Source organism: Palaemon carinicauda, chromosome 1 (genome assembly GCF_036898095.1).
Source record: "Palaemon carinicauda isolate YSFRI2023 chromosome 1, ASM3689809v2, whole genome shotgun sequence".
NCBI classification, from domain to species: Eukaryota; Metazoa; Arthropoda; class Malacostraca; order Decapoda; family Palaemonidae; genus Palaemon; species Palaemon carinicauda.
The window spans coordinates 245,273,583-245,283,582 of NC_090725.1; the positions used below are offsets into that span (position 1 = coordinate 245,273,583).

The 10,000-nt window shown below is 49.3% G+C and overlaps 1 protein-coding gene across 11 annotated transcripts in view; it reads right to left on the reverse strand.

Annotated features, from left to right (window-relative positions):
- LOC137654709 (uncharacterized) overlaps positions 1 to 9,925 on the reverse strand; it is a 294,512-nt gene extending 284,587 nt beyond the window's left edge. For 2 of the 11 annotated variants that reach the window (XM_068388658.1, XM_068388649.1), the window contains exon 1: positions 9,688 to 9,925. The gene's annotated coding sequence lies outside the window, so the exon portion shown is untranslated. The remainder of the gene's footprint in view (positions 1 to 9,687) is intronic. The other 9 variants (XM_068388642.1, XM_068388616.1, XM_068388611.1 and 6 more) reach the window with 6 other exon arrangements.
- Positions 9,926 to 10,000: the final 75 nt, after the last annotated feature.

Genomic DNA, 10,000 nt, shown 5'->3' on the forward strand with positions numbered 1-10,000 from the left:
GGGACTACGTAGTGGTTCGTCAGGGGGGTGTCTCTTAAGAGACTCGAGGACTCGAACCACGTTCCAAGGAGGAGGTCTCACCTTCGACTGAGGGTAGGAGAGGACAAGGCCTCGCATGCGAGGGAAGAGTTCCAGCGGGGAGAAATGTTAGTCCCTAGAGCCAGGAGGCAGGATTCACAGCTGAGGAATAGCCCGTCACAGTCGAAACTGAAAAGGCACATTTTTCCCGCAATCCCACTAAGGGGTCCCGCCATTGTTGGAGGCGGTATCGTGTGGAGGGATGCCCTCTCCCAGACACCAACCACAGAAACTCTATCGCCTGGGAGACTGCTGCGGAAAACTTGCGCAGGTGTCCAGGCCTCCTTTTCGCCACTTGTTGCGAAAGTCCTCTCTCTTCGAGAAGCTGGACAGACTCCCGGAGGGAAGAGGAGCAAGCCACGGGGGCGACACATCAATGGTATCCTACCGTTGCTGGAAGGTCTCCTACCAGAGGGCCTGGGGATCCGTGAACGGAAGCAGTACAGCGGGAGCTTGCAACTCAGTGCTGTAGCGAACCGCCCCACCGAGGCAGGACTCGCAGGTTACTTGAGGATCCAAAGACCACTCGGAATGTGGTGTCCGTGACACAATGCTCAGACTGTAGGCGAGCACATTCCTTTGCTTGGAATCAAGCGAGCTGTCAAGAAGACCGAGGGGGACTCGGACCATCCCGGTATCTCTACCGCAGGATGGGATGGTCGTACTGAAAGGTACCTCCTTGTCTGGGCCAGAAAATCCTCACTGTGGTGTTGTTGACCCTCATAGCCACAGAGAAGTCCGCCAGGCTAGGTGGAGCTACTGGAGAACCCGAAACACAGTTTCCGCCTCTAGTAGGACTAGAGAAGATTCTTCCAGGTTCTGACCCCCGGCCTGAGGACCCGTGGGTCAGAACAAGGGGCCCCCGTCCGAAAACTGTATCAAGTAGGGGGAAGGACGAGAAGGGCCACTCCCTCTTATAGGCCCTCGACATCTTCCCACCCCTACGGGTTTGTCTGAACCAGAGTCCCCTAAGGGTCTCGGCGTCTGGGGAGACGACTCCCCCGTGCCCCGAGTCGCCACTGGAGAGAACTCAACCTTGGGCGACTGTGAAAACCAGCCGGGCCAGAGAAGAGAGACGTAACAACCTTAGGTTGGAGGGTCTTACCGTGTGAGGAAAGGTCTCACGACCTTCCTCTGCCTCGGTACCATGACATCTGAAGGAAAGACTACGGGAGATAGGAGCCTAAGACCATGCTCGGTATACCAGACTCTGAGAGGGCTGCGGGGAGGACTCCTCGAGGACCACCATGACCTTTAGGGCTTGGTAAAGTCCGAGGAGCTTGTCCCGATGACGAAGAAGGGAAGCCTTCGAGTCTACCAGGATCGGCCAGCCACCCAGGAAGTATCGGAGAACTGTTGAGGTGCCGTGGAGAGGCCGAAGCACAGCCCTTGAACTGGTAAACCCGCCTTACGGGCGGACTCCAAAGTACTTCCTTGAAGATGGGTGAACCAGGATCGGGAGTACAAGTCCTACCAGACCAGTGTACCCATAAGACTTGGTGGTCTCACCGCAAAGCTGACCGTGTCTGCTGTTGCTAAGCTGAACGGAGATTGTCTGATAACCCTGTCCAGAGTTGAGAAGGAGACGAGCTCGGAGAGCTGGCCCTCGGCCTTGTCTCTGACGCTCTTCATTCCCTGAGACCGGGGCAAGCTGCACTGGCGTAAGGGAGTCCTTGGGTGAATAGAACTCAGTCCAGGATCGAATCCTTCCCTTACCGAAGAGGGATCTCTGAATCTGGGATCCCCTTGAGGATTCACCTGAGGGTCAGAACCTGCCAGAACGCAAGTTCCGACCCCTGGAGCTCCTCCTCCTGATGGACTGGCAGCAAGGTCTCCCGTCCCCGGAAGCTCTTCCTGGGGAGACTCGTAGACATGCCCCAAGGGTCCAACTGGATCCTGCCGGATCCTTGCGGAAGACAGGGCCTTAGGACCCCTCCTAGGAGGGAAACAGGACCCCAGCGATAAAGGATGTAAGGCTTCGCCCCCCCCCCCCCCCCCCCCACGATAGGACCCTCAGGAAGAGGAGGGGATTCTCCCTATGGAGTGAAGGGGGAGAGGACCGGGTCTTCCGACCCTCCTGGGGATGGGCAAAGCTCATCCGCAGGGGGCAGGAGATGGAGTCTGGGGAGGGCTCATCGCCTGCGTAAGGACCCGCGAAGGGACAGGATAGTCCTAGGGGAAGATACTATGCCAGGGATCCCTCTCACCCCCTTTAGGGGAAGAGGAAGCTGCTACTAATTAGTGATCCTAGTCAGAAGGCACAGGCTCATCGCCTGCTTAAGTGCTCTGACGACGACATCCCACCAGGAATGCCAACCAATCTTCGCGCTGACAGGGAGTCCCTCTGGAGGGAAGAGGATCGTCAGATCCTCTGGAGGAGATGACACATGAGGGTTCGCCCGTGAAGGGAGAAGCGACCTTTGACCTGTCCAGAAAACCTCCCCCCCCTCCGGAGAGGGCGCTGCTCTACGCTGCGGGGAAGGGAAACGCGGAGGTGGCCTGACCGTCATAAGCCCTGATGTAACCAGGGCACGGTCGTGTCGGAGAACGGTGCGCCGATCACACTAACGATCGCGCGAAAAGCACAGATCTGGGAGCGCGTGAATACGACATGCGTAGCAGAATAACCGCGCCCGCGTGCACGCGCACCCGCATGTGTGTGCGTCTCGGCGACTACGTGAACGATCCCCGCGTGTAAGAAGATCGGTGGTTCTTGTGCGTGAAAGATCGAGGGCGAGGGACACCATCCCACGCGCGAATCGATCTCGGTGAAAAAGATCGCCGGTGCTGGCGCCGTCGGCGATTGCATGTGGGAAACTATCCCACGTGCGGAAGAATAACGCTGACGATCTTCGGTGCTTACGCGAGTACGAAGATCGTCGGCACCTAAGTAAGACGATCGCCGCCGATTCGTGCGAGCCCGGACGATCTTCGATGCTCACGCGTTAGCGAAGATTGTCGGAGTTCGCGAGCAAGAGAAGATAGTCGGCGATCATGAGTGGGAACCTCTGTGCCCGCGCGCGAACGATCTACGATGATCGCGAGCGGGAAACCGCGCGCGGACGATCCGTGCGATGATTGCGTGAGCCTCAATGGTCGAGCGCGGGAAACCATCCCGCGGACGGAATGACCTTCGGTGCTCACGAGTACTGTGAAGACCGTTGGAGCTCGCGCGCCTAGCGCCTAATCCAAAGATCGGCGGTGAATGGCCATTGACGATCTCGTGCGGAGAACTGCGCGCGGATAGCCTCATTGCCGTGCGCGGGAAACTATCCCGCACACAGAACAATCATCGGAGCTTAAGCGTACTAAGAAGATCGTCTGCGCTTCCGCTTAGCGCCGGATTCGAAGATCGCCGGCTAACGGCCGTCGAGGCTAACGACCGTTGCCGGGTTGACGATCACGAGCGGAAGGGCCTTGAAGGTTGCGCGCGGGCGATTATCAACGCTTACGCGTTAGCGCGAACAGCTCGTTACCAGGAACAGAAGATCGTTTGTTAACTATCGTCGACGATCGTGCGATGGAACCCATCCCACGCTCGGGCGATCATTAATTCTTACGCGCTAGCGCAACCAGAAGATCGTCGGCTAGACCGTCGACGAACGTGAGATCGCACGTGGGAAACTATCCCACACGTGAGCGATTATTAACGCTTACGCGTTAGCGTGCGTCCGAAGATTGTCGGCTAACAATCCTTGACGATCGCGGAATCCTAGACGATCGCAAAACCGCGCTGGAAACCATCCCCCGCGCGGGCGAGCTATAGCACGCATCAGAAGATCATCGGCTAACGACCCTCGATGATCGCGCGATCCTAGACGATTGCAAGATCGCGCGCTCCTAGACGATTGCAAGATCGCGCGCGGGCGACCTACAGCATTTACACGTTGGCGCATAACAGAAGGTCGTCGCCCGGCGATCCTAGATGATCGCGAGATCGCGCGCGAGAAACCATCCCGCGCGCGGGCGATCACCAACGCTTACGCGTTGGCGCGTAACAGAATGTCGTCGCCCAGCGATCCCAGATGATCGCGAGATCGCGCGCGGGATGGTGGCGATCATCAACGCTTACGCGTTGGAGCGCATCAGAAGATCGTCGGCTAACAATCCTTGACGATCGCAAGCGGGCGCGTCAACGATCGCGCGCGGGAAACCATCCCACTCGCGGGCGCGTCAACGATCGCGCGCGGGAAACCATCCCACTCGCGGGCGCTCGTCAAACGCTTACGCGTTAGCGCAAGCAGAAGATCGTCGGCCAACCGTCGACGATCGCGCGCGCGCGCGGGCGACCATCAACGTTTACGCGTTAGCGCTCATCAGAAGATCGTCGGCTAACTCGTAGATCAGGAACTGGGATGCGTCCCTAAGAGGGAGGGCAGCCCCTGAAGAAGACCCGAAGGTCTACTCCAGTGCCGACAAACAGCTGAGGGACTGCTAACTACTCCGAGGAGTGGTCTCTGTGAGGTACCTTTCCCGCGAACGGGAGAGGTATCCTTCGTAGAAGAGACTCAGACACCGTAGGCTGAAACGCTTGAGAGCGCCAGTGCGCTAACTCCGGAACCCCAACGATATGCGCAAAATGCGCAGGAAACGTTGGTAACAGCCTAACTGAATACTGGAACAGGGTGTCTCTGAGAGCAGACTCATGAACAGCAGGAACAGCAGTCAAGCGCAACCTTGTAAGGGAACGTTGGCGCGCAGGTAATACCTGGCACTTAAGGGACTTACTCAAGGTGTGAGAAAGTCTCTCCTGCCCCGAAGGGAGGAGCCCGTTAAATAACGGGGCGTGGGCACCCAAGGCGCGTCTGCAATCAGGAACGGATACAGCAGGCAACAGGTACACTGAGGAGTAGTTGCAAGACCCCGAAGGGTCAATGCAACGAGAAACCGAAGTTTCTCCGTCACTAAACACCGAAGTGTAGAAGTGACTAAAGTTACGAGAGCCCGAAGGAACTGCGTAACTAAGCCCCGAGAACCCGAAGGGTCAGGGGAAAAAGGGAAACCGAAGTTTCCCTGTCACTAAACACCGAAGTGTTAGTGACTGAACAGCAAGCTGTTCTTGACAGGAACAATCCTCCAAAGAGGAGTCTCTATGAGTGGCCTTTCTCGCGAACGAGAGAGGTGAGCACTTCGTAGAAGACTGGCGATGGAGCCCCGAAAGGCCCTGAGATCAGCAGACGTAACAGGAACAATCATCCGAAGAGGAGTCTCTGCGAGTGTCCTCTCACGCGAACGGGAGGGGACACTTCGTAGAAGAGACAAAAGGAGCAATCCTAAGAAGAGGAGCCCTTAGAGAGGCTTCCCTCGCGAACGAGAGAGGGCCAGACTGATCCTGCAGCTGCTCAGCCCCTTGAGCGTAGCCACAGAAGCGACCACTCAGCCCCAAGAGCATAGTCGCTAGTACCATGGTCTAGCCTTGCAACCGCTCAGCCCCTTGAGCGAGTCAAAAGGGCGGCCGCTCAGCCCCAAAGCATAACCGCCTAAAGACCAAGGAAGTAAAAAGGGAAGTTAACTAACTACCCTGGAGGCGAACCTCCTTATCGTTCTAGGATGCAATGAAGAGCTGGCAGTAGTCAAGAGGGAACTTCTAAGAGAAGAGAAAACCCCCGACGAACGCCATGCGAGACGGCGGCAAAGCCGACTCCCCAGGATAACAGGACAGCTCTGCTTCGAAGGCACAATAGGCACGAAGAAACAGCATTGCAAACTGGAAAAATAAAACAAAATAATTATTTAACAGAAAATTTCCCTGGGTGAAACTCCGAAGAGAAACCCCGAGGGAAAAAACACAAGAACGAAAGAAGGTATTCTGGATTTTGTCTACTGTATTTAGATATGGCAACCCTACACTGACACACCCTTTACCACTCTCACCAAGACAACACTGGCAATGGGAAGCCTACCTAAAAGATCTTAAGTGGCAAAATCCTCCTAAGGTCACACTAGTTGTAAGCAGTAACACAAAAGAAAAATAACCTCAGACCTACGGTGGGTGCGGTGAGCACAGGAGGAACCACATGCGCCACCACAACGACGTGCGTTCAAGGACCCCTTGCCCCAGAGCCCATTCTCTGGGAAATGAGCCAGGGGAGCAAGCGCAGCAGCAGCACAAGTACGGTAGATGCATCCAATGAGCAGAGAGAAGAAGCAAAGCTATCTTCCTCTCGCTAAAAACATACCCCTGCCACTGCAAGGAGGCCATGACCAACACTCGGCAGACAGGGATAATTGAGAAAAAAAAAAAATTCTGTTGGTTTCCTTATGGTTTCTTTGTATTCTGATGTTATTACCATCCACAAAAGTTTAATTTTCTAATTACCACCAGCCAACAGTAACTAATGAAAATTGGTGGAAATTGGGGTTTGAGGTGGGATAAAATGAAAACCAACGAATTACAGAAGATGATAACAGCCGAAAACATGAAACAAAAAAACAATGTTTTCTCATACAAAAATAAAAGTGAAACAACACTTACAGTCTAACTTCCACCGATATCACTCACGCATCATTCTCTCTAGAGGTCTGTTTTCTACCAATCCCTCTTTCTATCAAAGATGAACTCCTCTATTTTCAACACGGTCCGATTTTAAGGGGGGGAAACTAACACAAGAATACCAGCTAACCTAACCTGGAAGCTGTATTTTTACCTAATGGGGGGTGCTTACCCTCTACGACAACCCCCCCTACACAGCCATAGCTTTGCGTTCTTAGGCTGCAATGACTTACCTTCATAGTCTAAGTTTGAGTTTTCACAATCAGTGGTAGAAAAAATGGTGATGGTTTACTTTAAAATAGCACTTGTCCACAAAACTAGCCTTGTAATCGCTCACAGAGAGAAAATGCACAAAACAAGTTTCTTAGTTTTGTCTTTCTATCTTTGCCATGAAAATGCCCTGGACACGCTTCCAAGTTTCTTCTTACAAGCTTTACCATGACACTGCCGGCAATGTCGATATATCATTTGTATGTAAAATGCAATTATGCACAGCTTGGAACAATTTATTTCAGATGGAAGATCAAGCTTTCTTTGTTATTACTCATAAATAGTCTAATAGCTTTATCTGGAGTATTTTCATATCTTTCCCAATAGGTTGCCATGCCTGAACTAAGATTTTACAATATGAAAATCAACTGCTAAACTGCATTTTTTAACAAATTTGTTGAGGACCCAATCAAAAGTTGTGATTGAAATTGAACTGGACTTTGACTGGCCAATTTGAAGTAAAATTCATAAAAACAGGAGAAAGAACTATTACAGGCTCAAACAAGTGGGCATTCAGCGACAAAATCAAATGGCTAATAGTAACAGATTAAGATAAGCTACATTGTCTACATTAGAGCACCAAAATCAGTAGCTACTGCTATTCAAGTGAAAATTAGCACACTGCACAGATGGGTGGAGTTTAAATGAACAGAAACAAACATACTATCTAATGGGAGCTACAATGCCTGGCAGTGTGAACAATGATACAGAACTTATCAAATTTCAGTACAGTAGCCTGCTTACCATAAGTTAACTATTTTTACATCTCATATATATTGGGTAAAATTATAGAACAGGGAACTAATTTTCTAAGAGAAAAAAAAAACCTTTCCTGCAGTAAATAATGTACTTTCAACAATATTAACATTTGTCTTCGCCACAAATAAACCGTTCTCCGCTAAACCCCCCTTACTGATGGACACAAGTGGGAAGCTAACACCTTCAAGACTTGAAAAAGGCCTCAGAACCTAGCAAACCCACCTAACCTAACCTAGTAGTTCCCAGGTCACTGACCTAGCCGAGGGCACAAGTCACCTGGACTCCCTTCCTAGGCCACAAACCTACCCAGATAACAGACATAGCCAGGGAGCAAGACCCCCAGACCCCGCTACCCAGGTCATAAACTCAAAGTAAATCATAAATAATTCCTAACCTAATGATTAACAGTTTTTTTTTTTTTTTTTTTTTTTGCTGATGATCCTTATAAGCTTACTCGGAATTGCACTTGGGACACTTTAAACTTTGAGGGATAAAGCTATGAGCTTTAAAAAAATTGTTCACTACACTAGGTGTAATGTAATACTCACCGTAAATTGGCAATAGCATCCATATAGCCATAATGGCAGCCATTACACTTTGTTACATTGGGCTCCATAACACGCACCCAATACAGCTACAAAAGAACTGAGGAGTTGTCCTAAGAAAACGGGGCATGTGTCACACAACTGCTTACGTCAATAGTACACTCAAGCATACAAAAACGCCCAAATATGGTAAACTTCGTCATATAGTAGGGGAAGGAAGGAAGAGGAGCTACATACAAATGAACAAACAGGAGTAATTCTATGGGTAGAAAGAAAGTGAAAGGATGGCTAGTGTGCAGGAAGTATGAAATTATTGCGCAACAAAATATGTACAAACGTACGAAATGGAGCACATACGTGTGGTCTCTAATATGTAAACAAAAGGGTGAAACAAATATTTCAGGGTGGAGGATGCCTATATTTTGCGAGTTTTTTATCATGGATTTATTATGCATTCTAGAGAATAATGTATGGAGAAGAAAAAGTTAGCTTTACCATTATTTATTAATTCAGCAGTAAATTTCCCCCACCAAAAACTACCGGTTTTCACTGAGTGACCCCCATTACTGTATGTTAGAGTATATCTTTTTAACTATTTATTTGCGACAAAAATAATTGGTATTTTCAAAGAAAGCGGGAGTTTTACTACATAAAATCATATTCACTTATCAGTAAAGTTTTTTCCGTGTTTTACTATAATAATACCTTATGAGAAGAATGGTTTTGTTTTCACGAGTTTTACCCTAGAAAAATATAAACAACAAAAGCACTGCGCAAGAATCTAACGAAGTTTAATCCAATTGTGCCCCTGCATGAGCACAACCGTGTCTTGCTTCACATCATAACAATTAACAGCTAGTATTCACGGTCTGAAACAAAAACATTAAAAGTTCACTTATGGGGGCATCCATAATCAAGATTGCCGAAAACTAGTGAAGAGACACTGACAGGTAAGGGAGGGAGGTTCCTCGTCCTCGCTTCCACCTGTCGTTTAACTGCTCGTTAAATGATTAAACAGTTGTCCAGCTTTCACTCTTGAAACATTCCGTACTTAAGGGACGATGGTTTGTATCTGCATTGGAATAAAATAATCTTGGGCACTAGGTCCTAACTTAATCAGTATGCATAAACCAGTAAGCTTCAGCCCATACCAAAAACCCAATCACTTCGTAACCTAATCACTTATTACGCTTAGGTCTCTTACCGTTATCTCATGCAGAACAAGAAGATTGTGAAAATTTCTAAATTAAATTTTCTCCCTTGGTATTAATAGTAACAAAATAAAAATTGGCATTTTAACTACAGTACCAGCAAGTAGTAGGCTACACATATCTATTGCCAAGCAATCTGGATTCGGTGACTTTGGTCGATTTGTGAAGACTGGATTTGGGAATCGCTACTACAAAAACCCAACTATTTCATACATTCACTGAATGACTTCAGCCTTTCAGTCGCTACCTTCAATATATGGAGGCAATTAACCAATTATCAACAGCTTAAAAGTTGAGAAAAAAAAATATAAAAAAAAGACGCTCAACCTACCTTAAAATAGAGTAGGCCTACCTATACCTCAAACTGGAAATTACGTAAATTCTGGTAGGGTTTGGATTTAAAAAGTGAATTTTCCACAGTCCACTTAATATAGAGTAAATCTAAAAGAACGTCACAAATCACAGCCACGGTTGCTTTCCTCGTGAAATGTTCGTATAAAAAAGCGCAGACTTAACAGGAGTTCCACAAAATTATGGCCGCACGAGCCACGATGTACACAAAGTACAAATAATGACGAACTGGCAAATGTCACTGAAAATACGTAACCTCGGCTCATGTAGGTGTGAACTGTAGCTAGACCGCG